The sequence below is a fragment of the Triticum aestivum genome, chromosome 2A (genome assembly GCF_018294505.1).
Source record: "Triticum aestivum cultivar Chinese Spring chromosome 2A, IWGSC CS RefSeq v2.1, whole genome shotgun sequence".
Lineage (NCBI taxonomy): Eukaryota > Viridiplantae > Streptophyta > Magnoliopsida > Poales > Poaceae > Triticum > Triticum aestivum.
The window spans coordinates 718,587,197-718,606,787 of record NC_057797.1 but is presented as its reverse complement, the minus strand read 5'-3'; the positions used below and the strand labels follow the sequence as shown (position 1 = coordinate 718,606,787).

The window sequence follows — 19,591 nt, the reverse complement described above, 5'->3', positions numbered from 1 at the left end:
GTCACTCTGTGTAAACGGAGAGGTATCTCTGGGCTCACTCGGTAGGACATCATCATAATGTGCACAATGTGACCAAGGAGTTGATCACGGGATGATGTGTTACGGAACGAGTAAAGAGACTTGCCGATAACGAGATTGAACAAGGTATCGGGATACCGACGATCGAATCTCGGGTAAGTACAATACCATTGGACAAAGGGAATTGAATACGGGATTGACTGAATCCTCGACATCGTGGTTCATCTGATGAGATCATCGTGGAACATGTGGGAGCCAACATGGGTATCCAGATCCCACTGTTGGTTATTGGCCGGAGAGTTGTCTCGGTCATGTCTGCATGGTTCCCGAACCCGTAGGCTCTACACACTTAAGGTTCGATGACGCTAGGGTTATTAGGAAGACTTGTATGTGATTACCGAATGTTGTTCGGAGTCCTGGATGAGATCCCGGACGTCACGAGGAGTTCCGGAATGGTCCGGAGGTAAAGATTTATATATGGAAAGTTGTTGTTCGGGTTCCGGGAAAAGTTCGGTTTTTTCAGGTATTGTACCGGGAAGCTTCCGGAAGGTTCCGGAGGGGTCCGAAGGTCCGGAAAATGTTCCACCACGTCCAATACAGCAACATGGGCTGTAGGGGGCGCCCTAACCTTAATGGGCCAAGGGCACCAGCCCCCCCAAGGCCCATGCGCATGGGAGAGGGGAAACCCTAAGGGGGAGGGCCTCCACTTGACTTGGGAGGCACTCCTCCCCCCTTGGCCGCCGCCCCCAACCCTAGATGGGATCTAGGGGGGCCGGCCCCCTCTCTCCCCACCTATAAATAGTGGAGGGGTGGGAGGGCGGCCACACCCTTGAACCTGGCGCAGCCCCTCCCCTCCAATACCTCTCCTCCTCCGCGTGAGCTTGGCGAAGCCCTGCCGGAGAACTGCCACTCCATCACCACCACCCCGACGTGCTGCTGTTGTACTCTCTTCCTCAACCTCTCCTTCCTTCTTGCTGGATCAAGGCGTGGGAGACGTCTCCGTTCCGTATGTGTGTTGAACGCGGAGGTGCCGTCCGTTCAGCGCTAGGATCATCGGTGATTTGGATAACGACGAGTACGACTCCATCAACCCCGTCACTTGAACGCTTCCGCTTAGCGATCGACAAGTGTATGTAGATGCACTCTCCTTCCCCTCGTTGCTAGATTACTCCATAGATTGATCTTGGTGATGAGTAGAAAATTTTAAATTTTTGCTACGATCCCCAACAGTATGATATGCAGTTGGTCGAATTTGTATCAAGTCTGCAGCATGTAAAACTGCATGAACCCAACATGAAGCTGGAAGATTACTATTTTGCAGGAGCGGTCTTGCTATCAACTTGATCCTCTTGATAAGTGATTCCGCAAGACCATTCTGGGTATGTACATAAGGTACTAAATGCTCCACAGAAATGCCCAAAGCTAGACAGTAATCATTAAATACTCGTGAACTGAATTCTGCAGCATTATCCATTCTGATGGTTTTTATCATATGCTCAGAATGATTTGCTCTCAATTTAATGATTTGAGCAGTTATCTTTGGAAAAGCATGGTTTCTTGTTGAAAGTAGACACACATTTGACCATCTTGTTGATGCATCAATTAGGATCATGAAATATCTAAATGGTCCAGATAACGGTTGTATTGGACCACAAATATCTCCTTGAATGCGTTCAAGGAAATTAAGCGACTCATCCTTTAATTTCACATAAGATGGCCTTGTGATCAATTTCCTAGTTGCACATGATGTGCATACAAAATCTGATAATTTTGGGAACTTTCTATCCGTTATGTTGTGTAATAGAACCATCAATAATTTTTCTCATCATCCCAATACTAGGATGACCCAGGTGACCATGCCAAATCTTGAATTTATCAAGATTCTGAAAAACTATCTTGTACGCCATATGCGTCTCTGGTTTAGTGTATGTTAATACAACCCAGTAGATAGAGAAGGCAAATTCTCAAGGACTTCATTTCGAAATCCCTTTTGCTGAGTTATGAGTAGGCATTCAGCCCCACTCTCTTCATTAGTTTCCACATGGAAACCATTTTTGCGGATATCCTTAAAACTCAGCAAGGTACGAGTAGAATCTGGATACAGTAGAGCATCCGAGTGTAATTGTGGCTTGACCAGAACCAACAATTACGGTGTCTCGACCAGCAATTGTCATGACACTTCCATTACTCTTCTTGAGTGTCTGGAAATACTTCATCTCCCTAAGTATCGTGTTAGTAGATGCACTATCCATTAAACATATTTCCTCCTCCATTGTATTAGTCCTTGGAGTTCTATAGAGTAAAAGAACAAAGTTCAGTATATAATCAAACTCATATAGAATCAGTACATACATTACAAACTATATATGTCTTGTACTTATTACAAGCCCTATGTCACATGACATAGTTAACACATTATGTCTAAGAACATAATTTATTTTACAATAATTGCATTATTACAATACTTAGACAAATGAGACTAAATCTGGTCTCCATATATGTTAGTAGACCCAAATTCCTTTAGCATGTCATCGACATCTAGTATTGGATCTTCCACTTGCTGATTCTGCTCCTGGTTGTCCATGTTCAGAGAATCCTCTCGAGAACCATCAACCGTAGGGGTACCATCTTCATTGCCAGTGAAGTGTGCTTCATACTGGTTCCCCTGAGCCTTCTTGCCCTTTCCAAGTGACTGTTGGTACAGTTCCACCAAATGCTTTCAAGTGTCACACTTGTTTGCAATATGTTCCTTACAACCACACCTGAAGCAACCAGTGTTGCTAGCCCTTTCATTCTTCTTGAAAGAACCTTTGCCCTTTTGGACTCCATACTTATTCTGCTTCTTATTACGCTTCCACTTTCCATTGAATGTCCTACGGTCCTTTTTGGAACCATTGAACTTTTGAGTATTCTTAGAGTTGAAGTGTGATTCAGGCAGAGGCATCGTTCCTATTGGACGAGCCAAATTGTTCTTCTCAAGAAGCTCATTGTGCTTCTCTGCCTGAAGCAGCGAGTAAATCAACTGAGAATACTTCTTATACTTTTGCTGACGATACTGTTCAGCAAGTATCCTCATAGAAGGATGGAAAGTAGAAAGCGTCTTTTCAATAAGATCAACATCAGAAACTGCACTATTACAGAATCTCAACTTGGAGTTGATCTTATGAACAGCAGAATTGTATGCAGCTACAGACTTAGAGTCTTGCAATCGGACTAGTGCCCATTCCCATTGCGCTTCAAGCAACATCACCGCCCTTTTTTGATCATATCTCCCCTTTAAGGAGTTCCAGAGTGTCAGAGGGCTCTCCTCCATCAGATACTCTGTATTTAGGTCAAGGTGAAGATGATGTCGAATGAAGTGCAACGCTGAATACCTTATTATGTCCGTTACGAATGCTCTCCCTTGGGCAGGTGTGGTTATAGCGGAATTGAGTCCCTTGGCCGTCAAATTGATTTTGACATCCATTGCCCATGTCAAATAGTTAGAACCATCGACGACAAGTTCAGCAAACTCTTTTTTAGATATGTCAGCCATATCCTGCATGCAATCATCATGCTTATTAATTTACTCTCATAGCAAATTAATTGTGTTGTAAATAAAACAATACATGTATATTGATCAACATATAGCAATTGCCAAATTGCCAGAACATATTCGTTGACATACATTGTACTTGTAGCAAGTCACAACTTCAAACTGATAGTCAAAGAACTAAACAGAAAAAGAAAAACGAAAAAATGGTCCTGGGTCGCAACAGATCGACCCAAACCAGTAGCACAACCCACTGCTACAGTACTGCTACAGTAAATTTCAGCCCGGGGCGGGGCGCGGGCCGAAGCCCATCTGGCCTTCAGCCCGTCAGGCCCGGCACCGCTTTTATCACTGCATAAAGGAGTCGACAGATAGGGTTTCCCCTACCGCCCCCACTCCATTTCCAGGCGGCGCCGCTCACCCCTGTTCTTGTCGCCACGCTGCACGCGCGCTTACTGGCGAGCCACCGGTGGTCGAGCAGAGAAGTCCTCCTCGTCCGACGAGGGGGTGTAGTCAGGGATCTCCACTCCATTCTGGAGTTCATTTGCGAGGCCGAGCGACGCCGGGTTCCAGGCTCCCTGACGGCGTCCAGGGCGACGATTGTCGGCGGTGACGGAGCGCCCGAAGAGAAGATGGTGGCTCGCGCCAGTGCCGGGCGGACCTGCGCCGCCGCTTGTGCTAGCGACGTCCGTGGCGGGCGTCCCACCAGTGCCGAAGATGGAGACGTACTGCTCGCCGGGAGGAGCAGGGGAGTGGCCGAACGCCCATGGGGCGCTGCTTGTCCCCGCGATGTACACACCAAGCCCTGGACCGGCGCTGCCACTTGCTCCGGCAGCGGTGACCGCGCCCGCCGTGGCCATGGCGCGTCCTGGAGTCGGGATGAAGACGAGGCCGTCGCCGCCGGCGCCGGCGACACGCGTCGGAGCTGGACTGTAGCCGCGTGTAGGTACGTCGACGACTATCACCCGTTCCTCCTCCTCTATCGGCGTGGGTGACGGCAGGCGTGTGCCGATGGCAACTGCAGGTCCTGGCACACCCATATCGGCGCTCAGCGGTGGAGGGGCACTCGGTCCGGCGACAAGGCTTGGGTCCAGACCCTGGCGGTTGTTAACCGGCATGGCCAGGCGTCGGTTCACCGGCATGGCCAGGCGTCGGTTCACTGGCGTGGCATGACGACGGAGTCCAGCGGCCGCGTGATGGCGGCGTCCAGCAGCGAAGTTCTGGCGGCGGTTAATGCCGAGGCCAGACACTTGTGGTTACATAAAATTCTTGAGGACCAGGTGGTTAGCCTTACGCTGCTGGCTGCTGCTATCTACTCCCTCCGTTCCGAATTACTCGTCGCAGGTATGGATGTATCTAGATGTATTTTAGTTCTAGATACATCCATTTATGCGACGAGTAATTTGGAACGGAGGGAGTACAAGTCATCTGTTTGAATCCTCGCGCGTACCAATTTTTTTTGGAAGGCTGGCAAGCGGACCCTTGTGGCCGTGTCAGTATTTTCATGAGAAAAATATTTAGTTATTTTTTTGCAAAATAGCAGGCCAATGTCCACTTTGCCATCCAGTCGCTGACAGTGGGTCTCATGCCATGTTGGCGTGCCTAATCAGCACTATGTTTGTATAGAAACGTGATTTGCATCATATATGTACATCAAAGCCAACTTGCCACACCAGTTTAATGTATTCCGCAACTTTTAGAACTATTCGTGCCAAGTTGTGACACAAGTGGTGTAATTGACTCTAGAAATAACTTTTGGGCCATCAACGTGCATTCGCATGGACTTGCAATACAGAGTATATGTGTTAAAATGTGTTAGATAACACATAATGACGCTTCCTTTGTTCTTTTCTCGCGAATACGCAAATAAAAGAAGAAAAATGAGCACAAACGCAAACCGGCGTGGACATGGTATCCGGAGCAGAGAAACAAGGGATGCTCAACCCGAAGACAAGAAAAACCACAGCTAAACCCACTAAGCCTATACTGGCAGGATGTTGAACATCTCCAAAGCCGACACCGGGGACGCCGCGAGCAAGCAAGATAGCCCCTTCAAGAAGGGAAGCCACGTGATTACACCGCAGACATCCAATCCAAAGAACCGGACCAAGGGTTTGCCCGGTGCTCGAAGAGGGGCGCGGATAAAGGCCATGGGAGCGCCTCCAAGAAGGAAAACAAACACCCGTAAGTATCGCCATTGCCAACATCAGCAAGCCGATAAGGGATTACGCCCTGGCCTGAGTCCGAACAATCCCATTGGCACTAGATCAGGGTCCGTAGATGACAAAGTTAGTCCACAAGTTGAGACTACCACCACACAAGGGTGGGGCGGGGTTGCGTCTGTCGTCGGAGAGTGGCATCGGACGCCACATAAAAAAAGAGCTTTGGGCCGGCATGGCATTGAGGTGAACGGGGAGTGTCGGTGTCAAAACCGACAGACCTCGAGTAGGGGGACCTGAACTGTATGATTGGATCGATGGGTAACAGGAGACAAAAGACACAGTGTTTACCCAGGTTCAAGCCCTCATGAGGAGGTAAAACCCTACGTCCTGCTTTTGCTTATATTGTGGATGTATCAAAATACAGAGTTGATCTACCTTGAGATCGTAAGTTGTGGACTAAACCCTAAGGCGAATGATGATGATAATTGATGTCCCTCTACGGGCTAAACCCTCCGGCTTATATAGGCACCGAGGGTATTTAGGGTTACACATGGTCGGTTATCATCAAGGGGTTACATACGAACCAAATGGACACATATGGAGTACATGTCAAGTCTTCGGCGGAGCCTACATGATCACACCACAGGTTTGAGGCCTCCGGAGTCCTCCTTCAGCAATGGGCTATTAGCCCGGCCCATGGACTAGACTAGCTAGGCCGGGACCCCCTAATCCAGGACACTGTCAGGCAGGCAGCTGGTTAGAGAGAGCCGATGCAGAGGGTGGGATGGCAACTGACACCACCAGCAAACTGGAATCGAAAGGGGACGCAGCTCCCGAGCTCCGAGCTATTCGGGGCAGAGCCGCTGGAGCCTCGGCGAGCCGAAGGCCGAAGAGGACGCAGCAATCGGAGCGCCAGGTCCGGCACCGCAACTGCAGAGGACGCCAGCAAGACGCGAATGCTAGAGAACGCGGGTCCATGGCTACCCAGACCGGAGCAGTGCCGGCAAAGGTCCCCCACGAGGCCTCAGCCGCCCGCCAAGACGAACATTGTGACCACATAAATTCGCAAATGCTGGAACCACAGCTCAGAAGAGGCGCCGTTGGGGACTAGGAGCGGCCTGCGGCGAGGCCAAACCGAGACCCAACTCGCCCGGCCTCCTCATGGACCTCAAGCACTCCCAACTAATAGCAGCACACCAGGAGAGAGCCGCCCCTTCGGGGAGCAGGAATCATTCGACGGAGGAGCAGCCAAGGTAGAGAGCTGCGCTGGACTGGCAGAGGAGGCGCAACAGCCGGAGAGGAGCACCCCCATGACTCACCAGATCAGACCTGGGGAAGGGGGAGGGGTTCCGCGCACAGGACGGAGCCGCCCTGTAGTCGCCCTCCGAGGGCGAAACGCGGCTTCGCTGGTAGCAGCGTTTTGAATTTCGGTTTGGGATTTTTTTCGCCCTAGGCCGAGATGGCCGAATTCCAGTCATTTTCAAAACTTTCGGCTGAAATTTGACTGATATTTGACTAAAATTTGATTAAAATTTACCAAATTCGACCAATTTCGGCTGAAGATAGATTTCGCCCCAGACCGAGAGGGCCGAAATTTGGCAGAAATCCATTTTTCGGCCGAAAATCAAAACACAGGCTGGTAGCCCTCTAGAGACGACGATGTGGAGGAGGGGCGGACACCCTCTCCTCTGCGCTGGGTTGGCCCATCTACATTTGTTTTTGTTTTAACCCCCAAAAAACCGTGCCCAGTGTTGGTCCTACGTATTCTGCGTTAACCACCCTCACCTGAGGTGTTCAGTTACATGTTTTTTTCCTTTTTCCTTTTCTCCTTTTCTTTTTTTTCTTTTTTTCTTGTTCCTTTTTTTCTTTTTATTAGAATAGATTTTTTCGGGTTTTTTCTTTTTATTATTCTTATTTTTTTCCTTTTTCTTTTTCTAAATTAAATAAGTTTTTTTTCCAAAATTGATTGAACCTTTTTAAAAATCAGTTAACTTTTTTTTCAAAATTGAAGGAACTTTTTTCAAAATTGATTATTTCTTTTCATTTTTGTGAACTTTTATTTAATTTACCATTTTTTTGAACTCATGAACTTTTTTGATTTTTGTTAAGATTTTTGAAAAAAATGCATATGTTTTTCAAAAAGTCAATGGTGAACTAGTCAACAGTTGACCAGAAAGGTATCACAACCTCAGGTCGAGTACTCCTAGGCCAAGGAATACAAGTTTACGGTATGTTCCTCTCCGTATCCTCCTAGGCCAAGGAGTCCGTGATCGCTTCGTATTTTCCACAGCCTTTACAAGTCCCTCTCTCTCTCCTCCCCATATAACACGGCTAGGCGTGCAAAAGCTTACGGCCAACTGATTACCTGCAGCTAAGGCCCCGCTTGGTTCGTCGTTTTGGAGCGATTTACACCGGTAAAATATGCAAGTGTAAAACAAAACGAGCCGTGTTGAGTTATGCGGTTGGTTCGTCGGTTTTGGGTGGTATTTTTTACACCGGTTTTGTCAAATACACTTGTATTACACCGGTTTTGGATACAGACCTGGGCCCGACGTTTTCTGCCTCCGCATTCTCTCTCTCTCTCTCTCCAAATCGTGGAGGTGGGCACGCGCCGCCGGAGCAAGAAAGGGGTGAGGCACCAGCGGCAAAGGCTGCGACGGGGCCAGGTGTCGCCGCCGGCGCCCGTGCCAGTGACCGTGACCGTGAAAGAGACGAGGGGCGCTGTCGACCGCGACCACGCCGGGAGAAGCTGCTGCGGAGACATCCGGAGCTTCTCGGAGAGTAGCCGGCCGAGGACCCAGTCCCGCTAGCGATTGAGCGGGCTGCCGGCAGAGGCGGCGAGCGACGGACCGCCAGAACGCCCACCTCGATGAACACGGAGGAGATGGGTTGGATCTTGCCGGATAAACTGGAGAGTCGTGCCCTCCAACGAGGACATCGCCATGGCCTGGAGCAGCTGGACGGTGCAGTTCCTATCGAGGCAGAGCATGATGACCGGGCTGTGGCAACGCGATAGATCGCGCATGGCGAGGTGGTGAGGTTGCCGAGCACCAGGAGCGCCCACAGCGACCGGGGACAGATTGATGGCCGGCGGCCCGGCGGTTGAGGCAGAGGAGTGAGACGATGACCAGGAGGGGGATGAGCAGCAGGTAGAGCGGTAACTTGGTCGCACGGGCCCTGGCTTTGTGTGCTTGAATACGGTGGCATTACAACCTGGGAGCCAAGCGCATGTTACAACCGGAAATTATTTACACCAGGAATTTGTTGGAGGTGGGTAATATACAGGTGTAAAATGTTACCGGGGTAGCAAAAATACAGCATTCCAATCGGGGCCTAAAGGGCATGGGGTCGGCGGGTTCGTTTCCTCGTCCGTCTTCAAAGTCGGCGGCTACAAGTGGGAGATCAACTTCTACCCAGATGGGGCCAGCCACTACAAGTGTCGGGACAACGCCTCATGCTACGTTCGCTACCTCGGCGGAGCCAAGGATGTGAAGGCCAAGTTCGCGCTCACCATGCTGAGGACCAGCTGTTAGGTTGATCTCTCTCCTGTTTGAATCCAACGGGTCAAACGGGTCCCTGACTCGCGTCCTGATCGGAGGCGCCCAATCAAACCATGGTTGGTGGGCCCCTGTGACCCGCGCTATATAAATAGAGGTGGGGGCTAGGGCACGACTTATGAGGTTAATCGCTGCCACAATCTACATCGACACTCCCTTCCGATCTAGGGTTAACGTGGCGCTCATGGGAAGCACACCACCGCCGCCATCTCTGTCCACATCGCCGCCGTCACCACACCACCATGGCCGACGCTGGATCGAGCTCATCCACACCTAAAGAAGGTAGGTTCACCGGATCTACTAGCCTACTCCGATCTAAGGCCTATCAATGGTTTCAGAGCTAGATCGGGCTAGTTGATTTCGGTACAAAGAAGAAGAGGAAAAAAGGAAAAGAAAAGGAGATCCCCTCCCCAAGAACCCTAATTAATCAGAGGGCAAAGGAAAGTTCATCGGCAGAGGGCCTCGGGTCTCGCCGGCAAAGTGCGCCGCCACTTCGGCCGCGCCGTTCCTCTCGATCCCCACACGCATCGGCAAGCCCAGGTGCGGGGAAGAAGAACACAGCCTCCCAACGGGGCAAAGGGCATCGCGAACAAACCGCTCGACGGCGGCGCGCTCACCGCAAGGTAGACGCGCAGCCGACGAGGGGGATGGTCACGGCGCCGCATAGGAAGCCCGCCGGATCTCTCTCTCTCTCTCTCTCTCTCTCTCTCTCTCTCTGTTGTTGTAAGCAGTGGCAGAGAAGAAGAGAAGAAAAGAAAGGGGGAGATGAAACAGAGGGTCGGGCGCGCGGCGTGGTGGCTTCAGGTCGCCGTCGCCGGCGGCTAGACCTAGCTCGCCGGTGGCCTCGGGCACCGGGTGAGGAGACAGATCGGAGGACGGGCTTCTCTCTCTCTCTGCCACAGGATCACACAAAGAGAAAAAGGGGGAGGGAGAAAACTCGCGGGAGCGGTGGCTATCAGCCCCGTCTCTGGTGGCCGGCGGCCGGCCTGGTACCGCGTCGCGGTGGCCGTCTCTGGTGGCCGGCGGCCGGCCTGGTACCGCGTCGCGGTGGCCGTCTCCGGCGACCGGGCTTGGTGGCTCGACGACCTGGACAGGGGTCGTTGCCGCTGCGAGAAAAAGGATGAGCGGCGCGTGGGAGGAAAGAATGGCTAGGGTTCGATCAAGGGGAGCTGGATTGGGTGTTTTGTTCAGCCGATCTAGGCGCTGGACCGTCGGATGAAATCCGACGGCCAGGCCGCAAACCCTAGCCAGCCACTGGGCCACTGGGCTTAAAAGGAGCCAAGGCCGCCGCAGCAGGCGCAACCCACACGCTGGGCTGAGGCCGGCTGCCGCAGCGCGCAGGCCGTGGGCTGCGTTGCTCGGGCCACAGCCGCGCGGCGCGCAGTAGCAGGTTGTAGGGTTTCTCTGCTATTTTTTCACAGCAGAGTTTTGATGAACTTTGTCCAGCTTTTGGGCAGATCTTATATATAGTTTCTATGCAGATTTTTCCAACGAAAATTTTGTTTAGAAAATAGAAAAGTTTCCGAATATGAAAATAGAAAATTTTCCGAAAAGAAATGTTCATGAATTTTTATAAAGAGAATAAGAAAGTTCATGATTTTTTATTCGGTCAAAGAAAAGTTTCTGTAAATAATAAAAGGTTCATGAATTTTTATTCATGTTTTTCTGTTGCGTAAATAATTAATGCTCTTTTACACAGAAAATAAAAGTTTATATAGTATTATGTTTTTAAGAGCATGTTAAAGTGATTATTAGAATGAATATGATTATGTTATGTTTATGACCAACGTTATTAATAACATGATCATGTTTTATTATTGAAATTTAAAGGTGCATTTATTTCTATTTTTTGCCCAACTGTAATATAGATTTAATTGCATAGACAATTATATGTTTAATTTGACCAACATTAGATTAATGCATATGATTGTTATATTGATGTCACTTAAATTGTGATTTCAGGAGGCTTTCACTTGATGAGTTGCCTAAAAGAAGTTCCGACACTCAGAGGTGACAATCACACTGAGTGGAGGAAGAAAGTTGAACTAACATTTGTCTGTGCTGATCTAGACTGGGTTCTGGATGAACCACAGCCGGTCAGACCTATAGAGCCAGTAAGAGAGACCACTGATGATGATGATGCATGGGCTAAAAAGATGGGGGATTATGCTCTTTTGGAGATGTCCTACATCATAGACAACCAAAAGTGGGTCAATGCAAACAAAAAGTGCATGGCTTTATAAATAATACAATTGAGAGCACCATTGTGGGCTCCATTGCAGAGTGCACTTCCACAGGGGAGTTGCTCACAAAGATAAAGAGCCAGTTCACTGGCTCTTCAAAGATATATGCCACCCAGGTGTTAAAACAACTGGTGACAGAACAATACACAGGTGGTGGAATAAGAGAGCACATCCTCAGGATGAGCAATATGGCAGCAAAGTTAAAGCCCATGGATGAGGATCTGGATATCAAACCAAAGCTCCTGGTCCACCTGGTCATGGCTTCACTGCCAAAGGAGTTTGAAACTTTTGTTGTGAACTACAATATGTCACGTGGAACATGGGACATTGAAAAGACAATTGCAATGTGTGTCCAAGAAGAGGACAGACTAGAAGCCTCACATGGTGGTACACTCAACTATGTGAAGGATCACAAGAAAAAGAAGTACAATCCAAAAAACAAAAGTTCTCCTTCAAAGCCACAAGGAAAAGCTCCCTATCAGCATCAGCGTCAGCAACAGTCTTTCCCAGTGGACAAAGACACTTGTCTCCACTGTAAGCAGACCGGGCATTACAAGAAAAACTGCCCTGTTTGGCTGAAGTCCTTAATGGCAAAGCAAGGTAACAACATTGTTTCCTTAGTTAATGAATCCTTGTACACATAGTTTTTGAAATCTACTTGGTGGATTGACTCAGGGGCAACTGTTCATGTTGCAAATTGTTTACAGGGATTCCATTCGACCCGGACTACGCTAAGAAGAGAAGGAGGCATTCAAGTAGCCAATGGAATAAAAGCGGAAGTTGAAGCTGTCGGCGACATCTCCTTGGAGTTAGCTGATGGCTTCAAGCATCTACTTAGAGATGTTCTTTATGTTCCTTCATGTAATATAAACTTAATTAGCGTTTCATGTTTGGACAAAGAAAATTATGAGTGTTATTTTGGACATGGCAAGTGTGCCATATGGTATAATAATGCTTACATGGGTAATGCTTTACTACATGATGAGCTTTATTTGTTATCACTTCGTGAAAAAGTGCATTCTGTATGCAATGTGAATGAACATGTTTCCGCGTCGAATAAAGAACAAAAGAAAAGAAAGAGAACATTCGACTCATCAAAATTATGGCACTGTAGCTTGGGCCATATTTCGAAGGGGAGAATAGAAAGATTAGTCAAAAGTGAAATTCTTCCACAGTTAGAATTCTCAGACTTAGAACAATGTGTAGATTGCATTAAAGGAAAGTATATAAAAAAATCAAAAAAGGTGCAATCCATAGCACAAGCACACTAGAAATCATCCACACTGACATTTGTGGACCATTTCCGGTGAAAAGTGTGGATGGATATGACTCGTTCATAACATTCACATATGATTACTCTCGCTATGGTTATATTTATCCAATCAAAGAAAGATCTGAAGCGCTGGATAAATTTAAAATATTCAAAGCTAAAGTTGAAAATCAGCATGATAAAAGAATAAAGATAGTAAGGTCTGACCGTGGGGGAGAGTTCTACGGTCAGCACACTCCATATGGCCAAGTCCCTAGACCTTTTGCAAAGTTCTTGCAGGAGACTGGCATAGTAGCCCAGTATTCAATGACGGGCGAGCCTCAGCAAAATGGAGTAGCTGAAAGGCGCAACCGTACACTTATGGATATGGTGCACAGCATGATGAGTTATTCCAACTTGCCATTGGGATTATGGATGGTGATGAAGGAATGTACCTAGGGTAGGGTCACGGACCTGTCCTAACTGCCCTACCCAAGGACACCTTTAGAATAAATCACCTTTCAATCAAATTGGAGGTGTTCCACTCGATAGACTCGAAGACATTCGACCAAGAAGCAATTACTCGACCAAGATCCAACCACTCGACGGCCAGGAGACCGAAAGTCACTCTGCACGCTAACGGTCGGTCATTAAGTAGCCTTCATGGTCATCATAGCACTTTATTACTAGCGTTATCAGTAACGTCCTGCCTTAATGTACATTGAACCCTTCGTAACGTGGGCTGGCCGGGGTCCTGGCGCACTCTATATAAGCCACCCCCTCCTCCGAGACAAGGGTTCGCACCTCTGTAACTCATACACACATAATCAACTCGACCGCCTCCGGGCTCCGAGACGTAGGGCTTTTACTTCCTCCGAGAAGGGCCTGAACTCGTAAACCTTGCGTCCTTACAACCTCTCCATAGCTAAGACCTCGCATCTCGATACTTACCCCCTACATTACTGTCAGACTTAGAACCACGACAGTTGGCGCCCACCGTGGGGCAGGTGTTTTAGCGTGTTGTTGGAGGAGTTGCGATCTTTTTCGACCCGAATCATCATGGTTTTCGACGGAGTTTTGGTGGAGGGCCGCGAGATCCGTCTCGGCATGCTCACGTTCATCGTCGATGACTCCGCCTGGCTTCAGGAGGCTCCGCTCGACGTGGACGCGCTCCCTGTCCGCGGGGCAACGCACTTTATTGCGTGCGTCCGCGGCGTTCTCCTGCGGCAACCGTCGACCCCCTACCGGTCGGCTCCTGTGCTGTCCTCCCTCCCTGTTTCCCACCGGCGCAAGCGCTCCGGTCGGTCGAGACTTCAGCGGTGGGTGAGACACGCAGTGGCCCGTCAGTCGGCCACCCCTCAAGTCGTGGCGATCGAGCCCGACGAATCCCTCTACGACCTGTACGACCTGTCGACTGGCTCCGAAGAGACTGCATCCGAGTGCGACAGCAGCGAACCGGTGGCGGAGGTCTGTTGGTAGATGGGCCGCCCAGTCCCCCGGTTTTACCCGCACCGACGGAGGCGCAGGAGGAGGTGACCCATCGTGTCCCCATGAGGAATATCTTCCCGAGCCTCTCACGTCACTGCAGAGAGAAGAACTTCGCCGCCGGAACATGGATGCTCTGCACACTCCTATCGTTGGGGAAACCCCCGAGGCTCGCGCCTTGGAGGACGCGCGCCTGGCAAACTTGGCTGAGCGCACTCGACTGGAGAACCTCCAGCGAGCACTCGACGAGCGTGCGCGACAACGGATTCCCGAATCCAGTCGACGTCAGCTCTTCCCGCCCCCGCAGGTATATCGGACTCCGATTCAGAATTTAGCAGCTGCGGCCCGTATAGCGGAGTCGATTCAGCCTTCCCAGTTGGAGGCTGGCAGAGGCTTGCTGAAGATCAGAGCGTTACTCCGGGCAGCAGGAGATCAGAATTCTGCTGTTTCTTAGTCGCGGAACAGAATTCACAGCAGATCCATTGCCGCGGACACAGTCAAGTTGGCTCACAGCCCGAGATCGCCCCGAGAGGCATGAGGGATGTGGTGACCGGCGTGACCAGTATGGGAACCATGAGCAGTATGATCACTGAGTCGATCATGACGGTCGACATCGAGTGCCCATGCCTCCCCCAAGGAGCGGGTCGTATGTGCCTCGCCAGCAGGATGACAGGCGCCCTCATAGTGGTGGGCGAAGGATTCCAGTCGACCCCAGAGGGCCAGGCTTTGACGCGATATCCATCCTCGTCCAGGGTCTGGTCGACAGGAACAGAGCTCACCGAGAAGGCCACGACAGAGATGCGCCTGCCAGCAGCAGAGTACGTGTTTTGGGGCCAGAGTGCTTTAGTAGAGCCATCAGGGCTGCTGTGATTCCTCCCAATTTCAGGTTGGCGACTGGAGTCAGTAAGTTCACTGGCGAGTCCAAGCCCGATACTTGGCTCGAGGACTACCGAGTGGCCGTCCAGATTGGCGGCTGCAATGATGAAGTGGCCATGAAGCACCTGCCTCTCATGTTAGAGGGCTCGGCCAGAGTGTGGCTAAACCAGTTAGCGCCTTGCAGCATTTACACTTGGGAAGATCTCTCCCGAGTGTTCGTCACCACATTTGAGGGCACATGCAAGCGACCAGCAGGACTGACGGAACTACGGTCTTGTGTGCAAAAGCCAAATGAAACTTTGAGAGATTACATCCAAAGATGGATCATGTTACATCACTCGGTGGAGAATGTGCCTGACCACCAAGCAGTTTGTGCCTTCAAGGAAGGTGTCAAGTACAGAGAGCTGAATTTGAAATTCGGTCGAACTGGAGATATGTCCCTGAATCGGATGATGGAGATTACCACCAAGTATGCTAATGGTGAAGATGAGGATCGACTCAAAAGTGGCAAGCTCAAGTCAGTCGCCCAAGAAACCGGAGGCAATTCCAATCGGAAACAGAAGCGGAAAGCCGAGCCAGCGGCTCCCGGGGAAGCCCTAGCTTTGGCCCAAGGAAATTCTAAAGGGAAACCTAAAGGGCCTTGGAATCCCAAAAAGGTTAAAGACCAGGAGGGAAATGATGTGTTGGACTTACCATGCCTCGTCCACACGAAGAAAGATGAAGAGGTAATTTTATTTACCCGAAACATACCACTCGGCAGTGTCGACTCTTGATCCAGCAGTTTCAGGGCAAGCAGCCCAAGGGTAAGGAAAAGGAGTTAGACAAGGTAGAGGACAAAGAGGACAGTGATGATGGATACCCTCAAGTCAATTCCACCCTGATGATTTTTGCTGATGTTGAGAGCAAAAGTCGACTGAAAGTTATTAACCGAGAGGTGAATATGGTCGCTCCGGCGACACCTAGTTACCTGAAATGGTCTTAGACTGCCATAACATTCGACCAGTCCGACCACCCAACGCACATCGCCACCCCTGGGAGGCAAGCTTTGGTTGTTGACCCAGTTGTTGAAGGCACTCGACTGACCAAAGTCCTGATGGATGGTGGCAGTGGTTTGAACATATTATAGGTTGAGACGTTGAAGGGGATGGGCATTCCGATGTCCAGAATTAGTGCCAGCAACATGAGTTTCCATGGAGTCATTCCTGGGAAGAAGGCTGAATCACTCGGCCAGATTGCTCTTGTTGTGGTTTTCGGTGATTCCAATAATTACCGCAAAGAAAAGTTGACATTTGAAGTTGTAGACTTCCAGAGTGCCTATCATGCTATTTTGGGAAGGCCGGCTTATGCACGCTTCATGGCCCGACCATGTTACGTGTATCTCAAATTGAAGATGCCTGGCCCCAAAGGTGTGATCACCATTACGGGCAATCGGAAGAAAGCGGAAGAATGTTTTCAGAAGGGTTCGAAGATCGCCGACGCGCAGATGGTTGTGGTGGAGTTGCAGGAATACCAGAAGACTACAGATCCGAGTGATCTGTTACGAGCCAAGAAGCCCGCTACAGAGTCAGCTTTCCAGTCGACTGGCGACATGAAGACAGCTAACATCCACCCGACCGACACCAGCGCCGCCCTGACTCATATCTCGACAACACTCGACTCCAAATAGGAAGAAGCGCTCATCCAGTTCCTCCGTGAGAACTGGGACATATTCGCATGGAAGCCTTCTGACATGCCATGTGTTCCCAGGGAGCTGGCTGAGCATTGCCTGAGAGTCGACTCAAAAGTAAAACCTGTCAAGGAACATCTTCGACGGTCCGCCGTCCAAAAGAGAAAAGCTATTGGCGAAGAGGTGGCTCGGCTCTTAGCAGCGGAGTTCATCCGAGAAATCTACCACTCCGAGTGGCTCGCCAACATTGTCATGGTCCCCAAGAAGGACAAGTCACTTCGCATGTGCATTGACTTTAAACATATCAATCGGGCCTGCCCGAAAGATCATTTTCCTCTCCCCCGCATCGACAAGATAGCCGACTCAACTGCGGGATGTGAACGACTGTCTTTCTTAGACACCTATTCCGGGTACCATCAGATCCATCTGTATGGACCTGACGAGATCAAGACAGCTTTCATCACTCCATTCGGGTGCTTCTGTTATGTTACCATGCCGTTCGGCCTCAGGAATGCCGGAGCCACATTCATGAGGATGATTTAAAAGTGTTTACTCACTCAAATCAGTCGGAACGTGGAAGCATACATGGACGATATTGTGGTCAAGTCACGAAAGGGTTCCGACCTGATGACTGACCTTGCTGAAACCTTTGCCAACCTCAGGAGGTATGATATCAAGCTTAATCCATCAAAGTGTACACTCGGAGTCCCTGGCGGAAAGTTACTCGGCTTTCTCGTTTCCGAATGGGGAATCGATGCCAATCCAGAAAAAGTTGGCACTATACTCCGAATGAAAAGCCCTGTGCGAGTGCACGACGTCTAGAAGCTTACTGGTTGTTTGGCTGCCCTAAGTCGATTCATATCTCATCTTGGTGAAAAGGCATTACCTCTTTACCGATTGATGAAGAAGTCTGACAAGTTCGAGTGGACTCCTGAAGCTGATGCAGCGTTTGCAGAGCTCAAAGCTCTGCTCTCCACCCAGTCGGTGCTTGCTGCCCAATCAGCAAAGAGCCTTTGCTGCTTTACATTGCAGTCACAGGTCAAGTCGTCAGTACGGTACTTACGGTCGAGCGGGAAGAAGAAGGGAAAACCTTCAAGGTTCAGCGCCCGGTATATTATATTTCTGAAGTCTTGACCCCATCGAAGCAAAGATATCCTCACTATCAGAAGCTTGTATATGGGATTTATATGACCACCAAGAAAGTTGCTCACTACTTCTCTGATCATTCCATTATAGTCGTCAGTGACGCTCCATTGTCAGAGATCCTGCATAACAGGGATGCAACCGGTCGAGTGGCAAAATGGGCGATCGAACTCCTTCCCCTAGATATCAAGTTTGAGGCAAAGAAAGCTATCAAGTCCCAGGCAATCGCGGATTTTGTCGCTGAGTGGATTGAACAACAACTGCCGACTCAGGTTCACTCGGAGCATTGGACCATGTTCTTTGACGGTTCCAAGATGCTAAATGGTTCCGGTGCCGGAGTGGTGTTGATCTCCCCTAGAGGAGATAAACTCAGATATGTTCTTCAAATCCACTTCGATTCCTCTAATAACAAGGCAGAATACGAAGCACTTTTATATGGGTTGCGCATGGCCATTTCACTCGGCGTCCGTCGCCTCATGGTCTATGGCGACTCAGATTTGGTGGTCAATCAAGTGATGAAGGAATGGGACGTCAGAAGTCCAGCCATGGCTGGTTATTGCAATGCAGTGAGAAAGCTGGAGAAGAAATTCGAGGGGTTAGAGCTTCACCACATACCTCGACTGAAAAATCAAGCAGCTGATGATCTGGCAAAAATAGGTTCCAAAAGAGAAACCATTCCCAGCAATGTGTTTCTGGAACATATCCACACACCATTAGTCCAGGAGGATCCCTTCACGGAAGAGGCCCCGCAGCCAAAAAGCGCCACGGATCTGACTAAAGTTGAAATTCCAGCTGTGGCCGACTTGATAATGGAGGTGCTGGTTATCACTCCTGTCTGGACAGAACCGTACATCGCGTACATCCTAAGGAAAGAACTCCCAGAAGACGAGGAAGAGGCTCGACAGATCGTCCGTCGATCCAAGGCCTTTACAGTCATAAAGAGACAGTTATATAGGGAAAGCGTGACTAGGGTCGGCCAGAAGTGTATCACACCAGAAGAAGGTCAGATGATCCTTAACGATATCCACTCGGGGACCTGTGGTCATCATGCGTCCTCTCGGACCATTGTGGCTAAAGCATACCGAGCGGGGTTCTACTGGCCAAGGGCCAATGAGATGGCTAAAGAGATAGTCGACAAATGTGAAGGACGTCAGTATTACTCCAATATGCCGCACAAGCCCGCAGTCCACCATAGTCTCGGGGACTACACCCGAGTGCCCTTCGCTATTTGGGGGCTGGACATGGTTGGACCACTAAGAACAGGCAGGAGTAGCTTCACTCACGTGCTAGTAGCAGTCGACAAGTTCACCAAATGGATTGAAGCCAATCCTATCAAGAATCTTGATGCTTGCACCGCTATCAGTTTCATCAGAGAGTTGATATTCAGATATGGAGTTCCACACAGCATCATCACCGACAACGGGTCAAACTTCGATTCCGACAAATTTAGGGCCTTCTGCGCCTCTCAGGGCACTCGGGTCGACTATGCTTCAGTCACTCACCCCCAGTCGAATGGGCAAGCTGAAAGGGCAAACGGCCTAATTCTCAAAGGACTGAAAGCCCGATTGATCCGCGATCTCAAGGACGCAGCAGGTGCATGGGTCGACGAGCTTCCATCAGTCCTTTGGGGATTGAGGACAACCCCGAATCGATCGACCGG

At 49.7% G+C, this 19,591-nt stretch overlaps 1 pseudogene; it reads left to right on the top strand.

Annotated features, from left to right (window-relative positions):
- The first annotated feature begins 4,719 nt into the window (after positions 1–4,719).
- Positions 4,720–19,591, top strand: part of LOC123191915 (BTB/POZ and MATH domain-containing protein 3-like) — a 51,816-nt pseudogene continuing 36,944 nt past the window's right edge.